This window comes from Colobus angolensis, unplaced genomic scaffold (genome assembly GCF_000951035.1).
Source record: "Colobus angolensis palliatus isolate OR3802 unplaced genomic scaffold, Cang.pa_1.0 Scaffold8, whole genome shotgun sequence".
Classification (NCBI taxonomy): domain Eukaryota; kingdom Metazoa; phylum Chordata; class Mammalia; order Primates; family Cercopithecidae; genus Colobus; species Colobus angolensis.
Window position 1 is genome coordinate 9461324 of NW_012121820.1, and position 11978 is coordinate 9473301.

The following is an 11978-nucleotide window of genomic DNA, read 5'->3' on the forward strand; positions in this document are numbered from 1 at the left end:
GGTTCAGGTGATTCTCCTGCCTCAGTCTCCCAAGTAGCTGGGACTACAGGTGCCCACCACCACGCCTGGCTAATTTTTTGTGTTTTTAGTAGAGACAGGGTTTCACTGTCTTAGAATGGTCTCAATCTCTCAACCTCGTGATCTACCCACCTCGGCCCCCCAAAGTGCTGGGCATGTTGTTACTTCTAAGTGGGAGCTAAACATTGAGTACACATGGTCATAAAAACGGGAACAGCAGACACTGGGGAATACAAGAATGGAGAGGGATGGAAGTAAGGGCTGAAAAATACTACTTATCGGGGACTATGCTCACCACTGGGATGACTAATTCATTCTTACTCCAAACCTCAGCAGCCCACAATATACTATGTAACAAACCTGCACATGTACCCCAATCCTAAAATAAAGGTTAAAAAAGAAAAAAATTTTCAGCAACACTTGTTTCATCTTACAAGGGCATTGTAAAGTAATAAAGATAAAAGTTAGATAGGGAAAGGAAAAAAAAGGGAAAAAGAAAAGAACCCTCATTGGAGTCCTGTTCTGCCCAACCCTGGAGTTACTAAGTTAGCCCAACTTAAGGGGTCACTTGAGCTCCAGACTTTAAAGCCCCCAAGGCAGCATCAGCTACACCACCTTATCAGATCCTCAAAGCAATTCTTCTAAGTCGGTAGACCGGGATAGTTATTTCCATTCTGCAAATGGGGAAACTGAGACTCAGAAAGTACAGTGACTTGCCCAAGGGCCGAGAGGGAACGTGTTCCCCAGCTCTCTGGAGTTCCAGGCCGCTGCTTCTTCTGCTGCAACTCCCCAGGTAACAGGAACAGGTACAACCACGGGCCTTTACAATCAAGGGCCAAACACGCAACCCTGTTCAAGCTTGCGCCTCAACTCCTTCAATTCCTTGTCAGCTTTTATTCCTTCAAAGCTGGTATTCATCTTTCTAAAGTAATTTTCATCCTTCTGGCTCTTTTCTGAAGGTAGCACGCTTTAGAAAGAGCAGGGCTTGAGATCTGTCACTCACGAGCTCAAATGCCTTCGCCTCTCTGGGCCTCATCTGCAAAATGGAGATAAACGTATGTAACTCCCAGAATCATTCTGAGGATCAAAGCAGTCATGTGTGAATGCATTTTGTAAAATACAGAGCATTGGGGAATACTGATTTTACTTTAACAAAATAAAACTCTAGCCCTCTTTCTGGGAGGTCAGGATACTAGTAGTAGGGTAACTTAAAGGGTGAGTACACTGAACGGGAATCTGAAGTTGAAACAGACACAAGCATTGGCAATAGCAGTTGCGAAGGTCACACACAGATTTCAGGTAATGGGCCAGTCCAGCTAAGCTTGTACCTTAGCTGAGTCAGATTTCTTTAAAATCTATTACTGGGCTTTGGGACTGTGCTATCACCAGGGAGGGAGGCCACATGCTAAACGTCTTAAAGCAGGGGCAACAGAAAAACAGAAAAACCAACGTATTGGCCAGGCACGGTGGCTCACACCTATAATCCCAACACTTTGGGAGGCCGAGGCAGGTGGATCACTTGAGGTCAGGAGTTTGATACCAGCCTGGCCAACATGGTGAAACCCCGTCTCTACAAAAAGTACAAAAAAGATTAGCTGGACATGGTGGTGTGAGTCTGTAATCCCAGCTACTCAGGGGGCTGAGGCAGGAGACTTGCTTGAACCCAGGAGACGGAGGTTGTAGTGAGCCAAGATGGCGCCACTGCACTCCAGCCTGGGCAACACAGTGGGACTCCGTCTCAAAAAAAAAAAAGAAAATTTCCAGCACTGAAATTATATTTCCACCCGCAGGAAAACAGACCAGACAGGAAACAGGTAAATATGTCCACCCAGGGCTTATGGGACTGTTAGCTAATTTAAGAACATTGTAACAGGCAGCATAGCTGGGAGCACCTTGGGCATGGGACCTACACCCACCATCCCAGGGACATGTAGTAAAATCTGCCTTGTAAATAAATAGCAACAAAGGTGAACTTTAAAAAAAGCTCGCCTCGCTGCCTGAAAGGGTGTGGTGAGGACAGCCCTAATATACACACTGCTGAGAGTAAACGGTTGAGAGCTTTCCTTTGAAGCAATTATCAGTGTGTTGCCAGAGACTTTAAACTGTTTATACCTTCTCACCCAGGAGTTCCAGGTGTAAAATTCTACTCTAAGAAAATAATCAGACAAGGATTTTTTGATTTAGAGTTTTTTATTACAACAAACACCCACACATACCCCTAATTGTTCAGAAACAGGTGAATGGTTAACTACAGAATAAGTTATGAACATATTTAAATGATGGACTATTATACAGTCATTAAAATAATGTTTTGAAGAACACATTGTGACATAAAAATGCTCATAATAGTAAATTGAAGGAAAGCAGGATATAACATGTATGCCCAGTGTATGAGGCTGTTCATGCACTGATATAAACACATGCCTGAGTCTGTGTCTTTATAAAGAAAACAGGTAATTTGTTCTTGGTTCTGCAAGCTGTACAGGAAGTGGGGTGCTGGCATCTGCTTCTGGTGAGGCCATAGGGAATTTACAGTCATGGCAGAAGGCAAAGGGGAGCCCATGTGTCACATGGCAAGAGCAGGAACAAGGGAGGGGGGAGGTGCCGCACACCTTTAAACAACCAGATGTCCCGTTAGTTCACTCATCACCACGGGAATGGCGCCCAGCCAAGCATGAGGAATATGCCACCATGATCCAAACGCCTCCCACCAGGCCCCACCTTCAACACTGGAGATTACAGTCCCACATGAGATTTGGAGGGGACAGACATCCAAGCCAGCTCACACAGTGTACCAGCAGTTAAAATGCACACACTTAAAATACTAATGATAATAGTAGCAGTGGCTAATGTTGTTGGATGCTGTATTAGTCTGTTTTGTGATGCTATAAAGGAATATCTGAAACTGGGTCATGTATACAGAAAAGACGTTTGCTTGGACCACAGTTCTGCATGGCACCAGCATCTGCTTGGCTTCTAGTGAGGTTCTCAGGCTGCTTCCACTCATGGCGGGACGCGAAGCGTAGCCGGCCTGCGCAGATAACACAGCCAGAGAGGGAAGCAAGAGAGAGGAGGTGGGAGGTACCAGACTCTTTCTAATAACTGGGCCTGGGGTGAACCCATTACCATGGGAGGGCACCACACCATTCCTGAGGGATCTACCCCCAAGACCCAAATATCTCCCATCAGGCCCCACCTCCAACACTGGGGGTCACATTTTGACCTGAGATTTGGAGGGGACAAATATCTAAGCCATTATCAGATGCTATGAGCCAGGCAGTGTTCCTGGTCATTCCATTCTCCCATAGCCCTCTAAAGGAAGCCTATGATTACTATCATCATTCCCATTTTTCCGAGGAGTACACTGGGCACAGAGGCTTGGGCAGTGTGCCCAAGGCCACACAGAGGGGTGGGCGTGTGAGGCAGGGCTTCTCAGAGTCAGTGTGGCTCCTAGGCACTCTGCAACACCATGACCAAATGCTGTCAGGGGACTTCCTCAAGAGGGGGCCAAGTCGAGTGCTTCTGAGGCAAAGGCCAAGCCCCTCAACTGAGTATCTCAAAGACAAGACCGCCTCCAGCTCGCAACCAGAAAGACCCGGGCTCAAATCCGGCATAGATCCTTCTGACCTGTGTGAAAGCAGCAAGCCACTTTCCTCCCTGAGCCTCAGTTTCCTCATCTGTAAAATGGGGATAAATAATACTGTCTGCCTCCCAGGGCTAACCAGGGGATAAAAAAGATAAGGTGCCTGAGTCTTTATATTTTCTAAATTTTCTACAGAGGTACATTTTTCTTTTGTTAAAATTTTTTATTAAAAAATAATATATTAACACATTAAAATATTTCCAAAGTTTGGGGGGGTATAAATAACCCAGAAGCCAGATGGATAGGAGGAGGTGAATTACATTCGATTTGATTCAATTAAATTGGAAGGGACTGGGGAAAGGCCAGCAGACCAGGCTCAGAGGGAAAGATAACCTGCTCAATTAGAAACACATCATGTTTCACCAGGTGTCAGAGGGACATCCACGTAGGCGACTGACTAGGAGGACAGTGGACAGAGGCGTGGTGTCGAGGAGACACACAGGCTGCAGATATGAATGCCGTATCAGCAGTAGGCAGACGTGACCTGAAGCTATGGAAGACATTGACTGTTTCTGCCTGCCCTTTCCCTCCACCCCTTTTATGGGTGACAGCAGCCCACTTTTCCCTTTGGAGAAGTACCCCACCCCTTTCCACACAGTCTTGGTGAGACAAAGTGTCCTGCCACCCAAGCAGTGGGCACATCTGCCAAGACAGGTGTAAAGGAGGATATTTCTTGAGATAAAACCAATGCACTTCTGTTGTGGCTAATTCCTAATTCCTAGTTAGCCTGCAGCTCCCTCCAGCCAGTCAGTCAATGGGAGCCGTTGCCTGGCTCTGTTTTAAATTAGATGTTCTTAAGTCCACAGCGTGAGACATTAGTGTTAAAATGTACTTCGTTGAGGCAGAAAAAGTTTTCTTAACTTCCAAAATCTTCCTTTTACAGAGCAAGAAGACAACTTGGAGATTAAATTATTACATATATGTACAAATGTCATCTACAGGGTAGATTCTTAGACTTGTAATTTTGGTAGATATTGCCCAAATCAACAGGGCTGTCAATTTCACAATCCCACTGGTAATGTACTAAAGGGCCTGCTATTTATTCTCCCGACTCCCCCACCTCCAGCCCCATCCACAGGGCATGCTGTCAAGCTTTGGGATTTCTGCCAATCTAACAGGTTAAAAATGGTATCTCCGCATACTTTCAATAAGCACTTCTCTTTGAAGATTGAGACTGAGCACCTTTTCATATGTTTAAGGGCTATTTGTATTTCTTTTGCTGTGAACCATCTGTTCATGTCCTGTGCTTTCTCTATTCGGCTGCTGCTGCAGAAGTCCTTAACCAGTCGTTTGTGGCTTTCTCAGAGGAAGGGAGGAAGGGCTGTCTTGTGACTCAGATAAGGTTAAGAATTGTAGGGAAAAGAACAGCTCACCCTAACCTAACACTTATTTTGTGGTATACATAAGGATGTTTAAGTTTTAAAAACTTTTAATTGAAGTTTAGTTACATACACAAAAAAATGTACATATACTACATTACAGCACACACTCCTATAACCAACATCGGATCAAGGAACAACATTACCAGCACCCCAGAAGCCCCTCTCAACACTCCCAATCCTTACCATGTGGAGATTCTTCTGCAGCGTTATTTCTTGATTCTATTCTAAAGGCAAGTGATCCACAAATCCAGGGTCTTCCACAGTTTTGAAGCCACGGTGAAGGGCTTTACCATCGGTAAGGAAAGAGGCCCTGCGGTCCTAGGGCTCCCTCTGCTGGTGATCAGCAGTTACCTCGAGCTCTGAGGATTGACTGGAGTCTTGGAAATCAAATCAGCACACTGGCGCATGACTGAGGTATCACAGAGTCCTCCTTCACTCTCCATCCTGTTAACATTTCGGGAAAGCAACTATCAAAACAATAGACCATAGTAGCTTGGGGGCTATGAAGAGAATGACAAGAAAGAACAGCGAATTCCCGCTTCCCAAACCTTGCCTATTCCCCACCCACAAAAACAGGAGGCTGTTGTGAAAGGTCCTGCTACTCAAATCAACTGTCAAAGGCATCGACAGTCCCCAGTCATGTTTCTAGAAAGCTAGTAGACAACTGGAATTATTTGCTGAGACGACTGACTGACTGATGGACTCCCTGGCTCCTGTGCTAGGTACAGAGATACAAAATGCAGCTCCTATTCAGGTGGACTGCATGTGAAGTCCCATGGGACAATGATGTTGGGCCATTTAACCCACACAGGGGAGCAGGGGTTGAGGGAGGGAAAGTCAACGTAATAGGTTCTTCTTGCCCTCCAGAAATTTAGAATCTAGCAGGAGATACAAGAAATGTTTGGATAAAGGGCTGAAAATAAGTTCAGGAGGGACCTGAAGAAGCTCCAGGTGAAATGTTACTGCGGTCCTAGAAACAGGGAGGGGACCTGAGCTGACAAAGTCGACGGGTGGTAGACAGAGGAGCTGGAGGCTCTTCAGTTGTAGGGAGGGGCAAAAAACAGACGCCTAGAGAAGCCAACAGGCCGACAGTGGACTCTCATGGTAGAAGAAAGTGGGGAGGATCACCACCACTGAGGCAGGTCCTTAGGGTTGTGGGTCCAGGAACTCCATTTTTGTCAGGGTACCCAGAGCCAAACAAATTCAGGGGGATGGACTGTCTGTTGACTGAAGATCTATAAGCCAGGTGCAGCATATTCATTTGCAGAAGGGACTATGTCCTTCCCACAAGTGGAATGCTTGTTTGCCTTCCAGGGCTGCCTTGTTTCTTTCCTCCGATTATTTCCCACCCTCTCCTTAAGGGTCCTGTCCTTTCCTGTGGCTTCAATGGCCACCTGTATGCAAACTCCACAGTCTTTACTTCCAGTCCCCACTTCCCATGTGAGCTTCAGAACCATATATCTTCCTGCCTGCTGGACACCTCCACGCGGCTGCGCCACGGATCTCTCAGGTTCACTGTGTCCAAACTGAGCTAATTTAGAGAAATATCAGCACAGAGAGGCAGTGACAACACAGATTCTACCAGGTTGCCTGGGTTCAAATTTTAGCTCCGCCACTTATTAGCTGTTGTGACCTCGGCGAGTTACTACTCTTTGCTTCGGTTTCCTCATCTGGAAGATGACGGTGATAATGGTAATCTCATAGGATTGTGGTGATAACTAAAATGAGTCTTCTGATACATAGGAAGAGCTATGAAAGTATCAGCTCTTATATGCTGGGCGCAGTGGCTCAAGCCTACAGTCCTACCACTGTGGGAGGCTGAGGTGGACAGATCACTTGAGGCCAGGAGTCCAAGACCAGCCTGGCCAACATGGCAAAACCCTGTCTCCACCAAAAAAAAAAAAAAAAAAAAAAAATTAGCCAGGCATGGTGGCACACGGGGGTGACCGAGGCAGGAGAATCATTTGAATTAGGGAAGTGGAGGTTGCAGTGAGCAAGACTGCACCACTGCACTCTGGCCTCGGCAACAGAGCAAGACTCTGTCTCAAAAAAAAAAAAAGAAAGAAAGAATAAAATAAAGTATTAACGTTACTATGATTCTCCATTTAAATGTCCTTCCTCTGCTCACTGTCAGCTGGGTTCAACAGAGTTTAATCGAGATGGGCACCAATATCCATTCAGTTGCTCAAGCTGGAAAGCAAAGTATCATTGTCAGCTTTCTCTCACTGCCCATCCTGTTCATGGTCAATCTCTCCCTGAGGCCTGATCTACACAACTTTTCAATCGGCTCACTTGTTCTCCATACTTAGGGCCACCTGCCCCTTTGATCACCATCATCGCAGGCCTGGATCACCATGCCGGCTCACGCTGAAACCAGCCATCTTTCTAAAATAAATCCAGTCATTTCTTTCCATAGCTCCTACAGTTCTTAGAAGGAGAAACCTCAGGATAAATCCCTTGCCGCAGCCTTTGGAACCTGATTCCTGCTTTCATCTGCACTTGAAACTTGTATGTTCAAAACCAAACCCTCCCACTCCCCAAACCTAGTCTTCTTGGATTCCCTTCTTTAGTGAAGGGGGCCACCTACTGGCTTGGCTCGGGCCAGACATCTCTGCTCAGCAGGCCCCCGAGCCCTGCTGGTCTCACCATCTTTCAGCCATGGTTCCCATTCTGGTCTTCCCTCAGATTATTTTGAGTGTCTAACTGGTCTCTCTCACATTCCCCACCCTCTCCATCTACTTTCTAAGAGTCTACTAGAATGATATAAATTGCTACTAAAAATAAAAAAATTAGCAGAGCATAGTGGTGCTCACCTGTAATCCCAGCTACTCAGGAGGCTGAGGCACGAGAATCAGTTGAACCTGGGTGGCGGAGGTTACAGTGAGCCAAGATTGTGCCATTTCACTCCAGTCTGGGTGACAGAGCGAGACCTCAAAAAAAAAAAAGTTTCAATAGTTTCTGGCACACAACACTCAATGCCTTCCTTTAACAAGTAATTACTGAGCGCCAACTATGTGCCACATAGAGTTCAGGCCCTGGGGATACATGGTATTTTCATCAATTCCAAGACACCATCATTTTAAAGACTCACCGCTAACTGTAGGTACAAGAGAGAAAAAAAAAATACTACCAACTAAACCAGAACACACTGGTGATTATAAGACACATCCAGATGTTCTAACTGCTATTAATAAATTGTGGGAAAATGTGCATCTTTGATTCAACAGAAATAGTGACTAAAAAAAAGACACAAAGTCCCTGTCCTCAGGTAGCTTCTATTCTAGTGACAGGACCAAAAAATAACTATACATTGTCAGGTAGTGATAAGTGCTAAGATAAAGCAGGGTAAAGGGATACAGAGGGAAGGGGGTGCTGGGGAAGCCAAAGAAGACCCCCCTGGGGAGCTGATATGAGCAGAGGCTTTGAATGACGAGATGAACTGTGGGTAAACAATGCTCCAGGAGGGGAAACATCACATACAAAAGATCTGAGATCTGAGAGGGAAATATGCCTGCTGGGTTCAAACATATGCAAAGGAAGTGTAGCTGGAACAGTCCTAGGCCCTGGGCAGCCAATTTCCTCAACTCCAGTGGTATTTTCCAGGTGAAAGCAGGTATCCCTGGTCTAGCTGGGTACATACAGGAGGTGGAGGTGAGGAGGCTAAGAAAAGCAGTGTAACTCAGCGATCAGCAGGGTGGATAGCCAGACTGCCTAGATTGGAATCCCCGTTCTGCCACTTACAAGCTATGTAACCTTGGACAAGTTATCTAACTATTCTGAGCCTAGTTTCCTCAGCTGTAAAATAGACATCATAAAAGTACATTTCACAAATTGGTTATGAAGATTACACGAGCTAACAATTTGTAATCAAGACAAATAATCATTATCACTACCTTCTATCCCAAAGTCATTTTCATTTTAACTGATTAGTTAATTAATTAATTAATTAATTTTTTGAGAGAGGGTCTTGCTCTGTAGCCCAGGCTGGAGTGCCATGGCATGATCTCGGCTAACTGCAACCTCCACCTCCTGGGTTCAAGTGCTTCTCATGCCTCAGCCTCCAGAGTAGCCAGGATTACAGGCATGCGCTACCACTCCTGGCTAATTTTTGTATTTTTGTTTATTTATTTTTTTTTAGGAGAGATGGGGTTTCACCATGTTAGCCAGGCTGGTCTTGAACTCTTGATTTCAGGTGATCCACCCGCCTCAGCCTCCCAAAGTGCTAAGATTAGAGGCGTGAGCCACCACGCCTGGCCTACCCCAAGTCATTAAGAAAAGTATATCGAGGTAAGAAATAAATTAATTTGAGTCTTAAAACATAAGAACAGAATATTTTCCAGATTACCAACTGGTAGGATGGCAGTCACATTGTTAGGGATATAATTTTCTTTATTACTTTGAACTTGGCTTCTCCAAAGTTATTTTTTAAGAGAAACTATTATCTTCCTATATAAATTGTTCTTGCAGTATAAATTCATGGAATTCTCTCCTACTAAAGTATGTACAAGACACTTGTAACAAGAAGGAAGCACTATTAGAGTAATTTTACATCTACCACAGCTTTTTAATTAAATGGCATTACCATGTGCATTAATACAAAGTTGATTTCTTGAATATAAAGTCCACACACAAATTCAGGCTTTTTTCCCCATGGTTAAAAAGACCCGGAATTGCTGGTATAGGACACTGATCTGGCTTTTTGTTCACTCAGATCCACCCCATTTTGTTCCTTTTCTATCTCATTCCAAGTCATGATGTACCACACCGTGAGCCAGTCCTATCTATAATGACTTAAAACTTCAGGCCACGTCAGGCGTGTGAATTAACAGGCTTCGGTATTCACAAGAGGTTCTCATCTTCCAAGTACTCCCTGAGTAATGAGTCACATTCTTGGAAAGCATCTAATGCTTAATGATGGAGATGTGCTTACACAAAATGAAATATTGTAACTTTTTAGTTTTTAGTATTTAATATAATTAGGGATGGAAAGCAGGTAAAATGAGAATTCACCAAAACTATATTTAGCACCTACTAACCCCCAGGAACTGTGCTAAGCTCTGGGAACCCAATCAGGATTCAGACAATTCTTTCCCCTCAAGGATATATGAGTTTTGTTTTTTTTTTTTTTTTTGACAGTTTTGCTTTGTTGGCCCAGGCTGGAGTGCAGTGGCGCAATCTCCGGCTCACTGCAACCTCTGCCTCCCGGCTTCAACAGATTCTCCTGCTTTAGCCTCCCGAGTAGCTGGGATTGCAGGTGCATGCGCCACCACGCCCGGCTAACTTTTTGTATTTTCAGTAGAGACCGGGTTTCGCCATGTTGGCCAGGCTGGTCTCAAACTCCTGACCTCAAGTGATCCACCCGCCTTGGCCTCCCAAAGTGCTGGGATTACAGGTGTGAGCCACCGTGCCCGGCCTTCTCAAGGATATATGAGATTTTATCTGAAGTTATATTTTGAAGTGGCAGCTTAAAAAGATGTATTTGGTCTTGATACATTTCACTTGGCAAGGTCTGAGAAACTAAAATGCATCATATTTCCCGCTTTTTCTTTTCCAAGAGATGTTGAGAAGGGCAGTTTAAATACTGACTTACCAGCACTGTGAGACAAAGGACAAAGGCAGCTAGAACAAGTTATCTAATCTCTAATATAATCTAATGCATCTAATTAGCATCATCAGGTTACAATGAACAGTTTTCTTTCATCCCGTCAGTTACTGAACCTCTGGTATGAACGTCGAGAATTTAAAATGTTTTACCCAGGGCCAACTTCATGCTTCACGTTTAACAACGTTATACAATAAATTGTTAGATTTCATTTACAGACATAGGCCAGGCATTCCAAAGACTGGCTGCAGTTAAGCTGGACATAGTTAAACTATCTTCGGCAGCCTATCTAGTCAGTTGACTACAACTAAGGCATTGGGGAATGAGGGTGGATGGGGCCAGTTTGGGTTCAGGGAAAAACCCTCACTCTAGGGGTGGGCCACAATCAACGCCACCCAACTCTATTGAGCAAAATCATCTGTTCTCATGAAGCTTTAAGAAGTGCAGACGTGGAGCTGGAGACTGGCAGGCGAGGAGAGGCAGAGCTAGATTAGCAGAACCAGTCCTGGTGATGAAGCGGGTGGCAGCTGTTGCACAGATCACCTTTTCCCGCCTGCCATCTGAGCAACATTCAGAATCAGAAAAATGTAAAGAACCCTAAAATTCATTTCCTTTGGTGAACTGCCTAAATCTTTTTGCAAAATTTGGTGTGTAGGTGCATTTCTTTGGCAAGAGGGTCTACAGTTCTTACCAGATTCTCAAAGGAGTCTACGCCTGAAAACACGAGATTCACCGATAAGATTCAACTTCCTCACTTACTAGATGGAAAACTGAGAGGCCCAGAGGAGGAAAAGCAGTTGCCGCTGTGTTTACAGCGATATCAAAACCGAGGCATTTCAATTCAGTTCTAATTCCGGCTTCACACTATTGACCCTGGCCACGTCCAATACCTCTTCGCTTCTCTGAAGGCCCTGAAAGATCACCAGGAGGCGAGGGTTGGTGTCCGAGTCCTGGAGAGGTCGCAGGCAGTCCAGATTCTAGCATCACAGAAACTCTGGCCAAGCGCTCAGCCGGGGATTGGCTGCCATAAAGACCCCCGCACGTCCTCGCCCCCGCCCCGCGGAATTCCGCTGCACAGGTGACTCCAGGTAGAGGACCAAGCACCAGGAGATGCCTGGGCGGTGGAGGCAGAGGACGACTGCGAAGAATGACACCTATTCACTCACCTGACAGAGAGGAGGAAGCAGGCACGCCCCAAAAGCTGGTAGGGAGCAACTCCACTTCACTGGGAGGAGGCAAACCGAAGAATAACAGGAAATTACGTAAGGCGCACGTGCTTCCAAGGGGGGCGGGTGCGGGGCGTTCGAGAGGCGCGGCCCCCGCCCTGCGCCTG

General features: G+C 45.5%; 1 long non-coding RNA gene across 1 annotated transcript; it reads right to left on the reverse strand.

Moving 5' to 3' along the window:
* Positions 1–732: 732 nt before the first annotated feature.
* Positions 733–11978, reverse strand: LOC105502472. Its single transcript, XR_001000344.1, has 3 exons — positions 11812–11978; positions 7857–7973; positions 733–1054 (listed from the first exon to the last, which is right to left on the reverse strand). It is a non-coding gene; the product is annotated as an uncharacterized LOC105502472 (long non-coding RNA).